We start from the raw sequence: 22,245 nt of genomic DNA, 5'->3' as shown, positions 1-22,245 counted from the left end.
ACTTCCCAGCTGGACCTAAAGGGCAGCGCTTTCTGCCATCCTCTGAGTACCTAGCCACATGTCCTAACTGATAGTTGAGTATGGGTCGGGGGAGGTTGGCATCCGTTGGGAAAACTGAGCCCTCCTATTACTGGCCACCAGCAAGACCAGTACTCTGTTCCGGAGTTGCCTCAAGCCCATTCCTGGGCATAAATAAAGGGCCAAACTGGGCCCCCAAAACCTACCTCATTGAACATGGCTGAAGTAGTGCCCATAGCTAAGAATGTTTAAGACTGGTATAACCAGACTCTTGCCACAGCCAAATAGAATCTTGGCAAAACACCAGAGCATGCCTGGCTTTGGGCAACGCTACTGTCAGGACCCTATCCAAGACAAATGCTATGTTAGTGCCAAGGTAACTAAATGAGGTAACTTGTACTGGGTTGTTATTTGGGAATCGGTTACAATGTGGAATGCTTCATAGAGATAACATGTTTAATTTTTAGGACAGCTGATCTGAGGGTTTTCTGGAAATCATTGCCTGGCATGGCAAATTTATTTTCAGGTTGCCTCTAATTTGAGACAATGAAACGTCATTTAAGTTACAAGAAAGCCTCTTATTGCTCGGCATGGAAGCAGGGGAGTTTGGGATTGGCATCTTGGATATCTAGGAGATCCCTAGGAAACAAGTAAGAAAGAGACAATTCCAGAGCACATCCTTCTGTGACATGTCTGCGTACTTTCTACAGCCAGAAATAGAATCCCACTGCTATGGATGGTCATTCTCATTGTTCAGAGGTGTTCTAGATTGGTATCAACAGTCCAAATCCTAAGTAGCAGCCTAGACCAGGGTACACTCCAGGTCAACAACAGTGGAACATAATCTGATCTGCCCTAGGGATGCAGTGTGACAGTGGGCAGGGACAGAATAACTGTGTCTGAGGCTTGCATAGCTTGCATGCTCCCTGACATGTTAGAATTTAGTATTTGCCAAAATATGCATTTGGTGTGCTGACCGTGCACACCTGGTCTGGGGAAGGAGCCTCTTCCTAATGGTCTCACACATTTGTATTGTGTTTTTCATCATGGACATGAAAAAAATCTTCGATGTATGTGTATTCATGAGAAAAAGCCAAGGAGCTGTTTCCCAAAGCCCACTCCTGATGCTAGAGAAGGAACTGAAGAAGTTTAGGAAAAGAGATATTTGGGAAAAGTTAGTGTGGAGTATTAGTCATACACATGTGTGCATGTCCCTGGATAGTAATTTAGTGAACAGTGGAATGTGACATTGCCAATATGGGGAGAATGGCCAGATTGCTTAATGAATGAGATTGGGACCATTGCAAATTTAGGAAAAAATTAGCTCCCCTTTTTCCCACCATATATAAAAATCTATTCTAGATGGAATAAGGAGCTAAGCAAAATAAAAACCCGAAGAACAACAACAAAAACTTTCAAAATATTTGAGGAAAATATCAGTGAACATTTTGCTTATCTTGGAAGTAGCAAAGAAAGCCAAAAGGGATATTTTTATATTTGACTCCATAAAAATAAAAGATTTTGTCAAAAAAAAAAAAAAGACACCATGAACAAAATTAAAGGGCAAATGACAGCCTAGGAAAGAGGGTTTGTATATATAAATATATAACAAAGGGTTAATAACCACAAAATAACAATTGAAAGGCAAACCACCCTATAGAGAAATGGGCACAGAATAAGAATAGGCAATTTGCATTAAAAGGTTAACAACGAGATGTTTTTTCTAACATCAGATTGATAAAAACTTGGGCGGGCTTAAAATATTCCTCATTATGGGGGAAATTTTTGGTGGCCCAGGGTGTCAACTCTGTCCAGAGGAGAGCAGTGTGGCAGAGGCAATCCAGACTTTCAGTGCATAAATCCTCTAACCCACATAAGCACTTGTACATGAGCCTAAAGAGCATGTCAGAGGATGGATTTGGCAACATTGTAAGAGGAAAGACTTAGAATCACCTGAAATGACCTTTCATGGATATGTCTATGGAACATGATGCACCATTTAAAAGGGTGAGGAATATGCTGGCAGAGGGAGGCCTGCTGGATACACAAGAAAGTTGCAGCACCACTGCGTGCGTGATACTACGCCCCACGCCCCACGCCATGCGGGTTTCCTGGCAGGTGGACACAGAGGCAGGTCCGTAAGAGACCGGTCACGCTGACGGTGTGCACGCGCTGCCTTAGTGGGGAAGAGCGCTGGGCAGGAGCTGAGACTGGTGAAGAGCAGTGTCTACTTTCTCCTCTACTTATTTGTATGTTGTTTAGCGCGCGCACACACACACACACACACACTTGTGTTCCTGTATTATTTGCGTATTTAAAAGACAAAAAAATCACACACATGTAGAATGGAATGTGACATGACACAGTGGCTTGGACATCTGGAGTGAGGGATTCTGTTATTCTTCTGGACTGTCACTCATTCATTTATAAATATTTTTGAGCTCTATTAAGTGTCTGACACAGAAACTAGAGAAAGCAGTCTGTAAAATGATTTCAGTGAGCCCTCTGATTAGTAACTGTTTTGGTCATCTTGGGCCACCGTAACAAAATATCACAGACTAGCAGCTTCAACAACAGGAACCTATTTTCTCACCGGAGGCTGGAACCTGAGATCAGGGTGCTGACAGGGTTGGGTTCGGGTGAGAACCCTCTTCCAGGTTTGTAGACAGCTACCATCTTGCTGTGTCCTCTCCTAGCAGAGTGTGGTTGTTAGGGGGTGGGGAAGGAAAGAGTGAGAGAGGAGGAGGAGGGACAACAAGAGAGTGAGAACGAGAGAGAAAGGTCTTCCTCTTTTTATAAAGCCACTAATCCCATGAAGGGAGGGCCTTCATAACCTCATCAAACCTTAATTATCTCTCCAATTCCACATCTCCAAATACCATTATGTTGGAGCGTAATGCTTCAAACCATGAATTTTGGAGGGCAAACACAAACATTCAGTCCATAACAATAATATATCCCATAGGGTGTTAAAAATAAAAATGAGAGACATCAAGGAACAATAGATGCACAATGACCTATTTAGCTCATCACTGGCAGAATGTGCAAAGCAAACAGGACTGCTGCCACCATCTTGTCCATCTTGAGAATGTAAAATGGTTGAGGCAGTGAAGAGAAGAATGGATCAGGAAGCAGATTTCTCTGGAGAGAGTGGTTACAGTGCTCGGACTCTTTCCCCACAGAGTGTGTGTGTGTGTGTGTGTGTGTGTGTGTCTGTAAAAGACACACAAAGCAGACGGAGACACCATCTACTTCCTTCCTTCCAAAGACAGCTTCTGGCCTAAAGCAAAGTAGAACAAGGGGGGAAGGAGGAAGGCACATTCTTAACTTTAATTATTATATAGAAATGGGAACTGGAGTTATTGAATTAGGACCTTGTCTGTCATTTCAAGTGACTTCGTGTGTCAACCACCCAAGGCTGAACTAAAAAGTCATGGACCCACAGGAGTTTTTATTTGGCTGTAGAGGAAGATTACCCACATGGAATCAGGTTTAAAGGGATAATGGGAAATGAGAATAAGATTGTGTTTTGATTACATCATAAGTCATGCGTGCCCCATGTACTGGTTACATATAATTGCTCATCAAGCAAGAGGAAACCTGGTTGAGCCCGTGGGTGATGTGCTGTGCCAGGCTGCACGACAGCCTGGGGCTTTTCATATAAATGTGAGTCTCGAGCAGCCAGGAGTCTGTCCAGACTTAGCTGCATTTGTGAATTTGGAGATTCACCAAGACCCCTTGTGGTACCCCTTGCAGACTCCAGGGGTTTACTATGGTACATTTTGGAAGGATTTCCACTAAAAAATATCCATTTAAAATTATGCTGTGGCACCTCAAGGATTAGCCTCCATTTATCCAGAAAATAAAGCTGTCAGATTGGAATTTACTGCTACAGTATTTTGAGGTTCTGCTAAACCATTGTAGTCTCTGAAGAATCATGAAAACCTCTCCCAAGGCTTGGATAAGGCATCTGGAAGACCTGCTGGCCCGGCTGGCCCAGGGGAGACTCTTTCCTGGCACTCCCTTCCCTTCCTCTTCTTTCAAGATGCAGCTCAAATGTCATCTCTGTGAAGATTTCCCCATTTCTGTGGCTACCGTCACCTGCTTCTCTGAGTTCCACTTGAATGGTCTACATACCAGTTCATGCATTTGTATCACGTGGTACCTGTTTATTTGCTTATCTGCCCCCCACCCTTACAAAAACTTCCATTTGCAAAGGTGAGAAATACTGCATTTCTTCAGTTTAAAGATGCACATTAAAACTCAATTGCATTTCTGTGATTGTGATTCCATCAATCACATTTCTGAAATTAGAGTAGCTTTTGATGACATGTCATTTTTTTTTAAAGATTTTTTATTTATTTATGTGACAGATTACAAGTAGGCAGAACAGAGATCACAAGTAGGCAGAGAGGCAAGCAGAGAGAGGAGGAAGCAGGCTCCCCGCTGAGCAGAGAGCCCGATGCGGGTCTCGATCCCAGGTCCCTGGGATCATGACCTGAGCTGAAGGCAGAGGCTTTAACCCACTGAGCCACCCAGGCGCCCTGACATGTCATATTTTTATTGGCAATATATTTTCTCTGTGGTGGAGACTTTCTTTTAGCGGTATCTAGAAAAATGATGAGTCTCACAATCAAGGGAGACTCGGAGTCAATGAAATGTGGCCTAATTTACCTTTGTAACTCTGAACAGCTGGTATGTGGCCTGGAACATAGTAGGTGCTCTGCAAATGTGTGAAATTAACAGATGTGGTGGTGACAGATTCCACCAGCAGTAGTCGCTGATCTGGGTAGCACTGAGTAAAGCAATGGGGCACAGACTTTGAGGACTGCAAGCAACTTCCAGAATGTTGAAGGAGACATGTTAATTAGGGGAACGTGAGCTGCTGTAACAACAGGATCCCAATCGACTTAGTGGCTCAAATTCGGAAATTTATTTCTCACTGACTTTAGCTGTCCAGAGCGGATGCTCCTTTTTGGTGGTGACTGTTCTCAGGGTGATGTGTCAGAGGTACACACTCCTTCTGTGCTGTGGTGCCTTCAGCCCCCCGGGGCCTCTTACACCATGTCTAGATACAAGGCAGGAGCAAGAGCTGGGAAATGTAATCCTTAGCTGGGCATTCTGTTCCTAGGAACAGCCCTCTATGGTGGAGTGGGAGTGAATGTTTTGGTAGGCAGCTGGCTTTCTCTACCATAGGGAACCACTGGACTCCTGACTTTATCAGGTGGGGTTGTCTGCTTCTTGTTGCCAGTTTAATTTTTGCTTCTGATTCCAACTGGATTAGCCAATAATTTCTTAGTTGCAGGAGACAGAAACACAACACTGACCACTCTTAGTAAAAATGGAAACAATCCAGGAGCTGAAATAACATCAATCAACTTCCTCTCTCTCCTCTTTCCTTTTCACTCTGCTGGTCTTAATTCAGGAGCAGGAGGTCTCTGTACAAGGGAAACGAGAAAGATGCCTTGCTTCCTTTCGGCCCAGCATCTTAGGAGGAAAGAGCTTTTTCTCATGGATCTATATGATTTCCCCTGAAAAGGACCTTGTTTGGCCCTCACTGGGTCCCATGAGCACTCTACAGCAAATGGCTGTGTCCGGGAATGGTGGTGGTGATGGCATCTTCTGAATGGAGACCTCGGCAGCATCCCCAGAACCACCCGGAATGAACGGGGGAAGGGGAAGCTCCTAACGAGGCACAGACAAAAAGTGAACATTCACGGTTGCCAGCCACCACTCCAGTTTCATCTCCCTGCACTCCTTACCCTGCAGCACCCCCCACCCCCAAATGGATGCCATACCAGACTCCATCACAGGTCTATGCTGTACCCCCTTTCTGAAATGACCTCTCTCGTGTTTCCACCCATCTGCCTGGCAGGACTGGCTTTCAGTCATTTTGACACTCCACTCTCCCACCAAGCCAGCCTGGTTACAGCAACCAAAAAGGATTTGCGTCCAAATTGACTGAGATTTGAGGCTGCATCTGAGGTCCAAACAAAAGTGAGCTGTGCGGTTCTGCCATGCCGGCCGCACCCACATTTGGAAGCTCCCGGCTGTCCCCGGAGCAGCCGGCAATGTGTTGTGTCAGCTGAGGTGTAAAATGTCATTTTGTCCAAAACAAACAGCCGTGCCAGAGAAACCCTCGTCCCCATCATACAGGGACTTAGTGGGATAGAGGGCTGCAAAGGGTTGGCTGCCCACAAAGCTCCAATTAGCCCCCAAATTATCTCCTGCATCACGTGTGCAAGGATTTCTAACCAAAATTTGCTGGAAAATGGATTCTCAATGCTTCTGTCTATTTACCTAATACTTAACCCAAGGATAACAACACACATACAAATTTAAAATAAAACACATGTTGCTTTTTTTTTTTAAATAAAAATTTGAAACAGATGGTCTCTTTTAAGACAAATATTTATTCCCCTGACATTTTTTTTTCACTTACATGTTTATATTTTTAAATATAGGCTTTATGCAGAGACCTTAGAGATGTCACGATAATAAAATCCATGTTGTTCATAATTGTCTATTTCCTAGAAATGCAGGGCTGGAAGCAACCTCAAGAAGCTATCTCTGGCATCCCCCTCCTCCAGGCAGGCCAACGTGCGACCAGCTGAGACCAACTGGTGTTTGTTCTGTTTATCTTGGAGACTTTTGAGGAAGGAAGCTGTAAACTCTTTCTTACCAAGCCCGTGGACTCTCCACTGGGTCATGGATCTCTTGGCTCGGTGAAGAGTTCTTGGATAGGGCAGGGTTCAGAGCAGAGCTGCTCAAGATTTCCTCCCTGGTGTCTTCTGAGCTAATACTCCTGTCCATCTCACCCAGCATTTGCAATGCATCTACTTTTTGTCATCCCGTGCTTAACTTGGGTTCCGTTGTCGCCTGCTCAGATCCCTTTTACACACCTCTGACAGGATCAGCTCTTACCTTGAACAGGGCCATTAATATTTTGTCTCCTGGGGTGAGGTGAGGGTCCAAAGGGAGAATAAACAGATGTATGATGTGTTAGGCAGAAAAAGATGGAAACTTTTCAGAAGTTATCAGTGAGAGAGACAGCCCTGAGCCTTGAAGTATGTGATTTGAGAATATTTTCCTTGTGAGAGGTAGACTGATTTTCCTGTATTCTTGTATCAGCTAGCTTTTGCTGTATAACAAACCACTCCCAAAGCCTCCTGACTTACTTAAAAATAACAAAGTATTCTTTCTCACTATTCTGTGGGTAGGCTGGACAGTTAGGGTCAGAAGTGGGTTGAAAACCGGGATCAGATCAAGTCTCTCTTTGCTTAAGGCTCTCCTTATGCAATGTTATCACTATAGTAACATCCTAACTCCTTACTATGGCTTAGAAAGCCAACATGATCTGGTTCCTGCATTTCCTACATCATCCTGTTATTTTCTTCTCATCCTTCTTGTCTACGAAGTTCAGCTAGAATGGCCTTCTCTCTGTTCTTAGAATGTATACATATGCCATCTTAAAGCTCTGTCCCTTTCCCACTTAGAGCTTTTCTACTTGGAATGTTGTTCTCCTTTCCTCCATCCCCAACCCCAGTCTTTACAAGGCTTTTTATTTAGATTTCAGCTTAAATGTCATCCCTCAAATATGGGTAATGACATTCTGATCATCCACAGTAAGGTAGCTACTGAACCACTTTTTATCATCAAACCATTTGAATCCTCTTCATAGTTCTTCACAGTATCTAATGAGATCTCCATTTATTTATTTGTTTCTTTGTGGTTTGTCTCCCATCTCCTACTAGGATGTTAGTTTTAGAACAGTACCTTGTCTGTCCAGTCATTATGCCATATCTATCATCTAGAGCATTGCCTGACACATAGTATGTGCTCAAGAAATATTGGGGGTGGTTGAAGACTCTGACCTGATTCTTTAAATCTTTATTTCTTCTTTCTTCTTGATTTAATTGGCAAACAAACCAGCAAACAAAATCCCTCCATTAAATTACTTAGGGGTAATATAATCTGGTTCCTTCTCTGTAACAATTCCCTGAAACCTAAAGTACTTACTACCTGATATGGACAGTGTATGAAATAACTGCTGGAGAATCTCCATTTGCATTGGTTGCTTAAAATAAATTCACGAGCAAAAATGAAAACTTTAGGAGCAAAAAGTTAAGTTACATAGCGATGAATTATTTTGATGGTTCCTTTTATGGTAATAGCTTCACAATCTGACCCTTTCTTAAAAATATTTTAAAAGTTAAAAAAAAAAAAAACCAAGCCAAATAGTATCAAAGGGCTTATGATAAAAAGCAACAGATGCCTAACCTTCCCACTTCACTGCCCTATCTCCTTCCTGCTACTGAGAAAACTACTTTTATCTGTTTCTGCTTTTAGTTCTAAATAATATGCTTATACCATTCTTCCTTGATTTATCAACTTCAGACATTATCTTTTGACTTCTGGTTATGGTGGATGAGGATCTAGCTGTCTATTAATTTTCTTTCATGTTGCAGGCTTTCCTCAGTATCTGGGGATCCTTGGTTGTCACTTAATCACAGAATGAGGGACTAAACAGTATGCCTGAGGCCACTGGAAGGCTTTAGTCAGAGTGAGAATAGAGGCTGGGGATGGGCGCCGGCCGTTATGCTGTGGGTTTCTGAAATCCTAGGACAGTGGAACTTTCTTTACTCTGAGGTATCACCAACAACCCTTGCTACTCTTATTCTCCTAGACAGTGAAATTTCCCTAGAGAAGAGCTCTCCTCAACTCTTCTCTCCTCTGTTCTTCACCCGCAACCCCCGGCCCCTCCCCCTTTCCCCTCTCTCTGGCCTTGGTTGCAGGCCATTCTGTCAGCCGCGTGTCAGTCACCATTCTGTAGACGGATATAAGTTAATCTCTCACTTTTTATTTTAATCACCCACCTTCTCTGATGTTTCCAAGTCTTGACCCTTCCCAGAATGTGGCCAGGAAGGCTCTAGAGGTCAGAACTCCTACACTGCCACCTGCTTTGCTTCATCAGTGAATTCTTTTCTGTTGCTGTTAACATTTCCAGGGATGGGCTGAAATTCTTCAACCACTGAAGGACCCCTCCTGTTTTTTTCTTTATTAAGCATTTATATATTTAAAAAATTTGGTTTCATGGGGTCTCACAGAGGAGAAAAAGTGAATGTGTGTGATTTTTTTGCCAGAAAATTTTGACTCTTACTTAAAAACATACTCTTAAGCTGTTCAATTTATATCTTTATCTTTCTTTCAAAGATAGTTACTCTATAGACTGTTTCTTTGGTCAGCTCATGATGTCTTTGTCCGTCTGTAAAAGGTACACTCTTTTTTGCTTGTCTCACTCTGCTGTCTTGAAGCGTCAGCCCACGCAGGTGATCTGAAGGTCTTTTCCCAAGAACTTTGCAAGTTCTTGCTTATTTTTACTGCTCACTCAATGTACATTCTCTGGGAAACCATTTTTTTTTTTTTAAGTAAGCTTTACACCCAACATGGGTCTTGAACTCATGACCCCAAGGTCAAGAGTCATATGCCCCACCAGACTGAGTCAGCTAGGTGTCCTAGGAAACCTTTGTTCATGGCAGCAAACTGGGTTTCTTTCATCAAGCCAGTGGCTTCCTGATAGTGGTTACCTTGTCAAACTAGGGATTCCCAGGGATGTGATGATGATTTCATAATTAAGCAGGACTTCCTTATTGACAGGACTGCCTCCCCGATTAGATTGGAGGCTTCCTATATCTCTTCTAGGACTAAGAGGTGTGAGATTTTTGGACATTAGTAATGAATACAAAGATTGGTGGGAGTGGGGTTGGAGGCAAGGGCAGTCAGGTGACACAAGCCTAAGAAGGTAAAAATAGCAGTGATATCTGGGCTGGCTGGCTGGCAGCTGGTTGTTGGTTCTAACCTCAGAGAGAGAGGCTGTCTCTCACCATATTTAGGCATCCTGACTTGGAGAGCTTGGCTTTTATCCTTCTGGAATAGCTCTGGCTCTCTTCAAGGGAGTCTCTATAAGCAAATGAACCAATATAAAACTATTATCATATAAAACTATTATCATATAAAACTATTATCATATAAAACTATTATCCTCAGGGCACCTGGGTGGCTCAGTGGGTTAAGGCCGCTGCCTTCGGCTCAGGTCATGATCCCAGGGTCCTGGGATTGGGTCCCACATCAGGCTTTCTGCTTCGTCCTCTTTCTCTGCCTGCTTCTCTACCTACTTGTGATCTCCGTCTGTCAAATAAATAAATAAAGTAAAAAAGAGAAAAAAAACTATCATCCTCTCAGCAAATAATAATAATAATAATAATAATAATAATAATAATAATAATAAGTTATTTGGGGGGGATGATGTGAACAAGTTAGTAATTTTACAACTGTTCCTCACTTCTAAATAAAAGACTCCAACTAAGTGTTCAGAAAAATGCAGCTTCTTATATCTCAATATATATCAATGGAAATGTCAGGGGTTTTCAGGCTCAAGAAGAGTTCACAGTTTAAAATATACTTTTATCTTAGTCAGAAGATTGCAAAATTCTAATTTGATCCAATTCTAGCCTTCATTGGAAACTACAAATGGAAACTGAGGTGCTGGGTTTAAGACATATGAGTAAAAACATGGCTATGTTTAAGAAAAAGAAGGAACCAAAATTGGTATTAAAAGACTGATGCTTTTTAACTGGGAAATGACTTAAATATGCAATAATAGCAAGTATGTTAAGATAATCATACTACAAATATAGAATAATACGCAGCCATTAAAATCTTACTTGGAGAACACTTAAAATATGGAAAACTGATAAAAATTTTATGTGTGGTATGATTTCATTTGTAATTAAAATATTTAATTTGTATAATGCATGTTTTTGTTTTTGTTTTTAATAAGCATTCTCAAGGTGGTAAGTGGGCTTGTTTTCCTGTTTTGGATTTTCTTTATTTTCACCATTGAGCAAGTGAGCACATATTAAAAAAATAATACATAATATATAGTACACCCTAAAGGTTGCAAACTTAGATTTCTGCTGAATTTAGAAATGCAACAAAAGTGAGTAAAGGTGGGCTAGATATAAGAAAAATCAACTAGTAGAAATGTAATCAAACTTTCTTTCATTTTTACTTGATCCTTGCATAAGCAACATAACATAATACAAATATGTATGGTATTGGAGATTATATATTAAGTTCAAAATGGAAAAACATAACATTTAAAAAAGTAGAAATATTTAATTATTATTATTTTTCTTTCATAACTCATTACTTCTTTGCTTTATAACCAGAAATGTGACACTTTTTCTTTTACCCCAACATGTCAATGTCGGGTCTTGCATTTCATGTTGCTATGTGTTGTATAGAATTCAGCCTTGAATCCTTTAACTGAGAGCAATAGTTTTATTTAGTTTCATAATGGAAAACAGCTGTTCACAGCTGAACATGGATAGAATCTTTGTATGATGGTTTTTATATTTAGGGTAACTACTCCTAAGATATTTGTAGAATTTTGGCATTCTAATGTTGCAAAATTTAGTTTTGAGGACTCAATCGTGGTTCAAAAATTCCATTTGCCACAGTGTTAATTAAGAAAGGTGAGTTGAGGGGCATCTGGCTGGCTTGGTCTGTGGGGCATGCAACTCTTGATCTCAGGTCTTGAGTTCAAGCTCCACATCGGGTATAGTGATCACTAAAAAAAATAAACTTATAAAAAAAGGAAAGGTGAGTTGAATAACAAAAGTTTACTTTCATAAAATTAGAAACATTTTTGGAATCCTATCTTCAACTCCACAATTTTGGGAGAACCATTTAAATGATCACTTTCATTTCTGAAAATTGATTTCAGCATGGAAAAGTGAGCCAGATTACTCTTTGCCAAATGAGTTTCCTGAAGATATAATTTCACTATGAATGAACAAATTTGATAGCGTATTTGCATAATTGTGAGGGTTCTTGGGTGAGCTGGCTTATGATATTTTCTTTTATAAGATTATTATTTTTTTCTTCATAAGATTTTCTTTATAAGATTCTTTATAAGATTTTCTTTATAAAATATTTTTCTTTAAAGATTATTATTATGTTCTAAGATTATTTATTATAGAGAGATATAGAAAGTGGGAGCAGGGGGAAAGGCAGAGGGAGAGAGAGAATCTCAAGCAGACTCTGCACTGAGCAGGGAGCCTGGTACAGGACTCCATCTCACGACCATGAGATCATGACCTGAGCCAAAATCAAGAGTCAAATGCTTAACTGACTGAGCCACCCACGCTCCCTGCTTATATTTTCTTTGATTCAATCTTTGCTGGTGAGTTGGGGTAAGTATTGTATTTTAGATGATATGAACAGTTCATTATTTTACAACTGTTCCTCCCATCTGCAAATAAAAGTTTCTAACATTATACACCAACTACCCTTAATTTATCAGAAAGGATGAATGTTATGACTATTATGTGTCTAATGCATCAAGCAAAGCATTGAATTCTATGCTTTTAGCCATTGGTGTGAATCCAATTCACTAGGCCCAAGATATGTTCCATCTTGTTTATTTTATCAGCACAATTCCTGGTGAATTATTTAGCTACTCCATTGTGTAAATTTTGCCATTCTGGATCTAAGCTTGATAACAAGGTCAGTGTCAGTGCTGACCATTTCAGGAGCTCTGTTTCACAGCAGGTCACATTAATTTTGACCTGTCTGTTTTAAAATTTTCAAGACTTCTCAACAAACAAAGCCAAGCCATTTCCTGAAGTTGTGCCTGTGATGGACACCATGCCCAAAAGTTCTCCAATCACACTGAAGTCTCTTTGGAACCATAAATAAATAAGGCTGACTGGGTGGTATTATTTTAACTGGGCTCTTATAAGCCTCTCTAGGAAATGCCACAAATGATTGAACTTTTTCACACAACCTGTCCTGTAAGTTCTCAGCCATGTCGTCATCTTGCTGAGCAACAGCATTTCTTTTTAGTCTTCCATTTGCAAATACTTGTTTTTTTGTTTGAGGCATGAATTTTCTTTGTCCTCAGTAGATACTCTTTCACAAACCCACCGTTCATGTTTTTGGTGCCCGGGCAGTATTCTCACCTATCTTACTCCATAACTTCATTTCACAGTTGGACCACTTATTTTATTTGCATTGAAAAATGAACTGTGTTGAAACCTCAGTCCTTTGTTTTCAGATCCTTAAGTTTCCATATAGTAGTCACAGCCTTTTTGGTTGGATTCTTTGGATACCAATCCACTTTATTTGCTTGACAAAATTTGAAGAATATTTTTAACTTCAGCAAACAAACAAACAAACAAAAAAAGCCTTTCCCTTTTTTTCTGCAAACACATGGCCCTCTCTGGCCTCTTGTATTTCCCTGCTTTTAATAGAGTTATGGATGTGAAAGAAATAAGGTTACTTTCTTCTTAACCCTCTTGTGAGAAAACAGTTCAAGATGTTAAATGACTACTGACCCTCAGTCTCAGTGACAGGCAGAGAACAAGGAGTGGCAGGGAGTGTGGCGAAATGGAAAACTGCCCAGTTCCAGGGGACTCATCCTGCTTTCCGGCATATTTCACACTGGAATGTGCCTCCAGTGTTGCCAATCTTCTAAAGTTTTAAAATTTAGATAAGATGTTTTATATATTTTGGAAGGTGTATGTATTTAGAGTGTATAGCTTGATGAACTTTTCACAAATGGAATATGAGGCATAACCTGCAGCTAGCTCAAGAAACAGAACACGATCAGGCCCCACAGGGCACCCTCACACTCCCTTCCAGTTGAGATCTTTTACTTTTTTAAGGAAAAAACCTCTGAATTCACATATGGACTCTTAACTTCCACATTTTGTCAAGTAATTCAAAACATTCAAATACCCCGTGGCCAAACTAAACACATAGTCTCACCAGAGTCAGACCAGAGGACTCCAGTTTGGAGTCTTGGGGTTTTGTGTGTGTGTGTGTGTGTGTGTGTGTGTGTGTCTGGCAGCCCACACCACTCTTTTCTTCCATGTAGAAGCGTGAGTAACTATGTGCTGCATGACTTCAGCTATGATTGACTGTGGTCTTTCTCTGGGACTTTGGAAGTAGGATTCTGGAATACTCTTCAGCTGGGGAGTGGTGCTAGAAATGGGACCTTCTGAAGCCCCAGGGCTGGAACAGACCCTATTCCCCTCTGTCAGTGGAGCAGTTGAGAGAGCTGGTGTCCAGAGAGAAAAACGAAGCCCATGTGCAGAGAGAACAGAGAGAAAGCATACAGCAAGAGGGAGTGAAAGAAGGGAGAAGCTGCCTTGGTTCCCCAATAGCTTTCTAGCTTTCCAGCTCTTGGTTCTAGCCTGTCCAAAGCCAGGATATAGTATGGACTGAGAAGCTAAGTAGGCCTGTAGACTTCTTCAAGAATTCAGGAGAAACCATCAGGTGGGTAAATCACACCAAGAGATGCAGGTGGCATAAATATTTAAGAGATGTTGGAGATTGGATTATCACTCCCAGTTCTTCACTCCCTAGCTGTAATAGAACTATCCACATGCCCTGTGCTGTATGACTTTGGACACACTCTACTGGGATAGGTGGAACATATGTTCCCATCCCTCTGATTTGAGGCTTGGCTAGTTGACTTGGCTTGGCAAATGGAATGGAGTAGACTTGACAATGGCTGGTTCTGGGTTGAGGCCTTAAGAGTCAGGAAATTTTCATTAGCCTTATCTCGTGTTTCCCCCATCTAGAATGAGAAGAGCCTGTCCCAGTTAGCTGCAGGTCCCAGAGTGAATGACATAAGGAACTGACCTGTACCTGACCTAGAGACTGAATCAGAGCCACTCCACCCAATCCACAGACTATGGGTGAAAAAAAAACAACCAACTTTTTATAAGACACTAAAATTGGGGTGTTGTTTATTACATAGTATTTTCACCACACTATCTAATAGAGAGGAGAACTGGATTCTAGCACAATTAGGGGCAATGAACCAAGGCAGAAGTCTGGCTGTATCAGAGTGGACCAAGCCTGGAGCAGGGCAGGAAGAGCTCAGACTCAGAGGCAACATGAGCAGTAATGTCAGCTCTTAGAGGTCATTCAAGAGGGCACCAGATCCTTGTCTGATTGGAAGAGGGAAATGAGAGTGGTCTGGGGGAAGTAGCTGTCACCTCATTGATCATCTGGCTTGAAGGAAAATCAGGAGGAACACAGCAGCCAAGGAGTTATAACTGAGCCGGTGACATTATTCTAAGCCATCAGGTCTCCTCAAACTTGATTACCAGCAGTCCCCTCCCCCACCCCCCTGCTAAAGCTTGGTTAGACAGGCTCGGGAGCTGTGAGCTCCTGGTGGATCTGGCTGTGAGGATTCTGGGAAAGTAGCAGCAGGAAGAATAGGATGGGAGAAGGCAATAGCAATACTGCGGCTCGCTCCCAAATCCTTAGAGGGTTGTGTGTGTGTGTGTGTGTGTGTGTGTGTGTGTGTGTGTGTGTGGCATGAGATGGTTCATCTATTATAAAGCTGATAGTTATCTTTGGTCCACCTGTTTGTTATTCTTGTTAACGGCTCAACCTGGGGTGGGCTTGAGGCTGGGAAGCTATTACATATTCTGTCCATGTTCACTAGCTCTCTGGGAACTTACAGCCTCAGCTCACCGCACCACAGAGCTGTAGGACAACTGGACAAGCAGGGCAGGAATCTGTGGCCGGTGGCTTTTATTGCCAGCAGGGCATGTGGGGCAGGAGCAAAGACAGAGGGAGTTCCTGGTTTTCTTTCTTGGAATTCCTTTTCCAAGCTCAGGAAGCTCTTGTCATCTCCTAATCGAGGTAGATGAAGGTGGCAGTTCTGTAGGGAGGTGTTTCCACTTAATCAAGGCCAGTCATACCCAAGCTCTAGGATTAGGCAGAGATCTGCAGATCTGCACAGTTGCTCGGGCAGCCTGTTTTCTGTCTTCACTACCTTGTTATCTGGCCCTTCTCTGAATTCCTGTAGCTTTTCCAGGACTTAAACAATGAGATTAACAGCTATCGTTTTTGAATGCCTACCATATGCTAGGCTCTCTAGTGGATCTTTTACAAATATTATTGACAATAATAACAGTGAAGATAGATAATATTTATTAAGCATTTTCTATGTACTAGGGACTGTGCCAAGCTCTGTACATGTATTAACTCAACGAGAATCCTCACAATGAGGCAACGTGGGCCTCCTTATTTTTACACATGAGTAATACACAGTGAAGTCAGGACTTGGATCTAGGTTGGTCTGACTCTAGGGCCTTTGCTTTTTTTTAAAAATTCATGAGGCTGTCCTGCTTGATTTTGCTGTCTAGCCATGCCAGGGTGCCATGCAATCACCAAGATGGGCTGGGGCAGATGTGAAGGGCTGGGTCATAGTTTAGGAGGGTGAACACAGGGTGGTGGCCATCTCCAGGTAGGAGTCTCGTGAGAGGTTGGCCAAAGTCCAACAGGTAGCAGGACAAGGCTCCAAAAGGTGAACAGAGCAGAGAGATGGACAATCCAGAATGTCAGATGTCCTAACAGGCAGTTGGGTGATGCAGGCCCTGGATGCTGGACAGGATCCAAGGCTAGGATGCCAGGCCCTGGAGGAGATGGGGCTGGCCAGAGCACAGCCTATAGTTATGGCTCTGACCTTTGCTAACTTTTAGGCTAGTCACTTACCTCCCTTGAGATTCAGTCTCTTCATCTGGAAAATGGAGCTAGATGACATTACGTCCTTCATAGGGTTGAGATGATGATTAGATGAAATAAGAAACATGAAGCACCAATGGTGGTGTCCTGCCCTGAGGAGATGTTCAATACGTGGATTGCTGTGTTCCAAAGACAGTGACTCAGGCATGGGGACAGGGCAAGACTCAGGCTGTCACAACTGAGAATCATGGGAAGCATCAGAGGAACAGCATCCTCAAGTTCCTTCTGATGGAGATCAGCGGGTCAGAGACTGCAGTGGAGTTAGATAACTTCTGTCCCCTACAGAGGAGAGTGACTGAACTGGAAGCACGTCTTTCTCTTTCCATACATAGGTTTTGGAATCCGGGTCCCTTACAGCTGAATGGCTCTTGCTCAGGGCTTTGGACTCCTAGTTCAGTGCTCTTTCAATATACAGTGCTGCTGGCAAATAAACACCTGACATAAACTATGGACAACCGTGCCCATGCTGCATTCACTGTAGTGGTTTTAAGCCAAGTCTGGAAATTCTTCAGCACACCTCCTATCAGAAATTAGCACCAAATTTTTCTTTCCTTGAACATGGGCTGGACTTCGGGACTGGCTTCTAAGGAAGAGAATGTGGGTGAAAGTGGTGCTGTGAGTCTTCCCAGGCTGGGTTAGAAGAGGTGATACAGCTTTCTGTCCAGCTCTGTCTCTTGGGATGCACATTCTTGGAAGCAGCTGCTGTGTTAAGAGGAAGCTCAGGGCACATGGAGAAGCCACGGGAAGTGTTTGGTCCAACTGGCCCAGGTAAGCTCTCAACTCTCAGCCATTATTAGTCACCAGACAAGTGAGTGAGCGAGACTTCAGGTGATTTGGTCTAGCCTTGGAGCCACTCCAGCTGACCCCAAGTAAAGCAGGGATGACCTGTCTCCACCAAGCCCTGCCCCAAATTACTGATGGATGGAAAAAAAAAAAAAAAGTAAGTGTTGCTGTTTCAAGCATTGTGAGGTTGCTTGTTACGCAGCAAGAAGCAAGTGGAACATGCACATACATAGTGGGTGGGAATGTGTTCTGGAATCAGACAGCTGACTCTTGTTGTTTAGCTCTGTTATGTGCTTGCTGGGCAAGTTTCATAACATCTTGAGACTTGTTTGCCCCCTGTAAGATGGTGATAATAACCATATTAATCTTATGGGTGATTTCATTAGTTTTCTAGAACTGCCATAACAAAATACCAGAGAGTGGGGGGCTTAAAAAAAACCCAGAAGTTAATTTTCTCACCGTTCTGGAGGCTAGAAGTCCAAGATGAGCACGTCAGTAGGTTTGTTTTCTTCTGAGGCCTCCTTCTTCCGTAGATGGCTGCCTCTGCGCTGTGTCTGCACGTGGTCTTTCCTCTGTGAGCGCGCCTCTCTGGGTCTGTGTTTCTTCTTCTTATGAGGACACCAGCCATATTGGATTGGGGCCCACCCAACAGACTTCATTTTAGCTTAATTACTCCCTTAAAGACCCTATTTCCAAATATAGTCACATTCAGATGCACTGGGAGTTAGGACTTTGAGTTAGGAATTTTCTTTTTTTGTGGGGGGGAAGGGGATATAATTCAGCACATAATAGTTGTTAGGAGGGTTAAATGAGGTAGGTAAATATAAAAAAATAGGTTAGTGATGGACACATAGCAAGCACTTAATAAATAATGGCCAGTACTGTTATATACCTAGAACATCAATATGATTATACTTCATTTGTACAATAGGAGCGTACATACCCCGTGCCTGCCCCATCGGAAATCATCTCTCTCTCTCACTTCGGTGATGAGAGAAGACAGCTCCTACTGAGCTCAGTTTGTCTCTCAGATCTGCTGCCTGACCCCCCCAGCTTGGTGATGGGGGCAAGAGAGGGGTTGAGGAGTGTCCTTGGAAGGGAGGAAGCAGCAGCATTTCCTGAAGTTGCAGAGACCGCTGCCTCCTTTGGCGACCCTGGAGAGGGGCTCCCTGCTTGAGCCTGGGAGAAGGTCCCAAGGTGATCCCAGGTAAAAAACAACGGCTGAGCTGGGGTCAAAAACTAGGAGTCTCGGTCTATCTGGAATCGACTGGGTGCTCCAGGGCTGACCCTCAGAGTTGTTCCCACTGGAGGCAATTTGGAAAAGGTATTTTAGAGAGAAAGTCCTGATTCAGAAATCCTTTCTGCCAAGTCCTTTGTTTTCCTAATGTTGCCGCTGTGTCTGGAGCTGAATTTTAAAAATGGCATTTTCCTGGGAAGAATTTTTTGGTCTTTTTTGGAAATGTCTCATGTAAAACAAGATCACCAGTGCGCTGTTGGGTCTGGTCTCTCAGGAGCAAGTTTGGGAAATAGGGGTTGGGGAGGGGGAGATAGGGTGGGAAACGGAACAAAAACAGAGAAGAGCAAAAGCAGGCTGTGACAAAGGGGCCAAAATTCCTGTCCTAGAAACAGGTCCAGGGCTCAGGATTTATTCCGATGGGTCAGGAATCATGGCGGGGAGGAGGGAGGGAAGGGTGCCCTGCCAGCAAGGCTGTGGAAATGCCCCCCCACGCTACCCGCCCCCCAAACCTGGTGGCACCCTGCTCACAGTCTCTATTCATCAGAGAAATGGGCCCATCCCTGAGCCTGCCACTTCCCTCCCTTGCTGTCTTGCAGGAATGGGGATGGAGGGCGGGGGACAGGAGCCCCAGCAGGCTCTGACAAGGGCTGAAGCCAGGTATCCTCTATCAGGTCTGATTTTCTTCTGGAAGAGAGGGACTCCCGCTAGCGTTCACTCTAGTGACTCTGTCTTCCCCTGTTTGGGCCGCTCTAACAAAGTACCAGCAAGAGAGGGCTTCTAAACAACAGATAGGTGTTTCTCACGGTTTGGGAGCTGGAAGCCCAAGGTCAAGGTGCGGGAAGATCTGGTGTCTGGTGAGGGCCCTCTTCCTGTCTCACAGATGGTTGTCTTCCGTGGAAGCGGCAAGGGAGTTCTCTGACGTCTCTTTCCTAAGGCCACTGACCCATCCATGATCTAATCACCTGCAAAGGCCCCACTTCTGAATACCATCCCATTTGGGCTTGAAATTTTAACACTTGAAATCTGGAGGGACACAAAACATTCAGCCCACAGGTTCCAAGAGGGCCGGGCCGTGTCTCATCAGACTGGAGCTTTCTCAAGTACAGGGATCTTTTCCCTCTTTGATCTAAGAAATCCCTAGACCTGGGACCCTATTCCCTTTCTTCTGTGTGTCCCAGAACCTAGTAGGTGGGAGAAACTTGCTTCATGGACCTGAACGACCCAGTGACCTACTCCTACTCTTGCTCCTCCACCCTTGTAAGCAGCACAAACAAGATGTGCTGACGGAAGGCCCGGCCCTGGGCAGGCCAGCCGCCGCCTTCCTCCAGGCCCAGGGCCAGGGTAATTGCTGTGGCCAAGTGGAATTTCTGTGGCAGGAAGACTCTTGGAAGCTCTTTGCAGAGCTGGCTTCCACCCTCTGGGCTCCTGTGTTACTCTTCTGTCCATTCCTAACCCTGCCCTTGCTTCTCAGTGCCAGCCTCAAGCCTCCTGGTTTGGGGTGACCCTGGGCCTCAGAATGAAGGAAGGACAAAGAACAGAGCCATGGGTTTGTAAGAATCACTGAATATTAGAACTGGAAATCACTCTAGAGGTTATTTTATCCATTGTCTTATCTGGGCCATTCATTCATTCACTCAATAGACCCCCTACTGATACCAGTTCTATGCCAGACTCTGCTCTAGACATTGGGTATACAGCTTTGAACAGAGTCTCTGCCCTCATAAGCAATGTGTCTGATGCTGGCAAATTCCAGCAATAGTCTCATGCAGTGCCATACAGATTCTGCAAAATCTCCATGTTTTTGGAGCTCTCCCTCCGCAGGCAGCCCATTTCAATTTTGGACATCTCTAAAAATAAAAAAAACTTCCTCTGTAGGTTGAGTCCATGTCCTTCCTTTCTGTAATTTCCACTCTTGCCTCAGACTGCTTTCAGATAAAATTTCTCCCTCTGATGGTGAATTTGGCAATTCCTTCTTTCCTTCCTTCCTCGCTCTTTCTTTCTTTCTTTCTCTCTCTCTCTCTCTCTTTCACTTTTAGACTATGTTGTTAGGTATATCCAAGTTTTAAAGTTGTATTTTCCTGGAGAATTCTTTTTCTTATTTTGTAAACATTTCCTTTATTATTTCTGACTTTAATATTGCTTCATCAATTGTTCTTTTGGATAGTGTTTCCTTGGTGGTTTCTTTCTAATCTCATTGTTTCCAATCTTTCTGTGTTCTAGAAGAAACACAGAAAAAGCAAAAAGCTGTGTGTCTAGGGGTACCTGTGTAGCTCACTCAGTTAAGTGTCAGCCTTTGGCTCAAGTCACGATGCCAGGGTCCTGGGATTGAGCCCCACATCGGGCTCTGCTCAGCATGGAGCCTGCTTCTCCCTCTCCCTCTGTGCTCTCTCTCTCAAAGAAATAAATAAAATCTTTTTAAGGGGCGCCCACCTGGGTGGCTCAGTGGATTAAGCCTCTGCCTTCAGCTCGGGTCATGATCTCAGGGTCCTGGGGAGCCTGCTTCCTCCTCTCTCTCTGCCTGCCTCTCTGCCTACTTGTGATCTCTGTCAAGTAAATAAATAAAATCTTTAAAAAAAAAACTGTGTGTCTACCAGATAAAGCAAAAAACTGAATTTCTTATTTAATCTTACCATTTCTATATTTTAATGAGTGTTTTTAATCCTTTTCATTTATATTTATTATTGGAATTGAGTTATTACTGTTATATATCGATATATTAATGTTTTTGTTTTAACCTCTTAGCTTCTTTGCCTCATTAAGTTAAGAGATAAACTGAGGCATCTGAGGATTTTTTTAAAAAGATTTTTTTTATTTATTTGAGAGAGAGAGATTGGGTACACAAGCACGGGGGAGGGGCAGAGGAACAAGCAGACTCTCTGCTGATCACAGAGGTCAGTGAGGGGCTGGACACAACCCAAGACTCCATATGGAACACCCCACCTGGGATCGATCCCAGGATCCTGAGATCATGACTTGAGCTGAAATCAGATGCTTAATCAACTGAGCCACTCAGGTGTCCCCAGTATTTTAAGAATTGATTTGAACAAAAATCTATTCGAATTAGGCAGCATCCAACCCACAAAGGAGCTCCGAGGAGCTGTACAAAATGAGAGACTCTTATAGTCAGAAGGGAGAGGGGGAAAAAGAAGTTATACCCAGGCAAGAAAGTGGTTGGTTATTGCCAGGTTACCCTCCTGTAGGGGTTGGCAGGGATCAGGCAGATTACTTAATTAGTGCTGATCAGATGATTCCTCACTGACCAGTTTAAGATTCTGTTTCTGGGACAGCCGAAGCGGTAACTGAGTCTTGGTTTGGTGATGTGGGGCTTAGCATAAGCATTTGCATTTTGGGCCTTTTGTGCTGTTTTCTTAACCACTTCTTTCCTGCCTTTGATTATATTACCTGAGTATTCTTATTCTTTCACTGTATTAAAAGTTATATATATTCAGATTCTCTTTTTTAGTTTTTATCATACAACTTTTAACATAATGTGGGATTGAGGATTGCATTTGGCAGCTATGATATTGCAATTTATAATAAGAAATATATATTTGGGGGCGCCTGGGTGGCTCAATGGGTTAAAGCCTCTGCCTTCG

This window comes from Mustela nivalis, assembly GCF_964662115.1.
Source record: "Mustela nivalis genome assembly, chromosome: 8".
NCBI classification, from domain to species: Eukaryota; Metazoa; Chordata; class Mammalia; order Carnivora; family Mustelidae; genus Mustela; species Mustela nivalis.
This window is presented reverse-complemented; position numbering follows the sequence as displayed.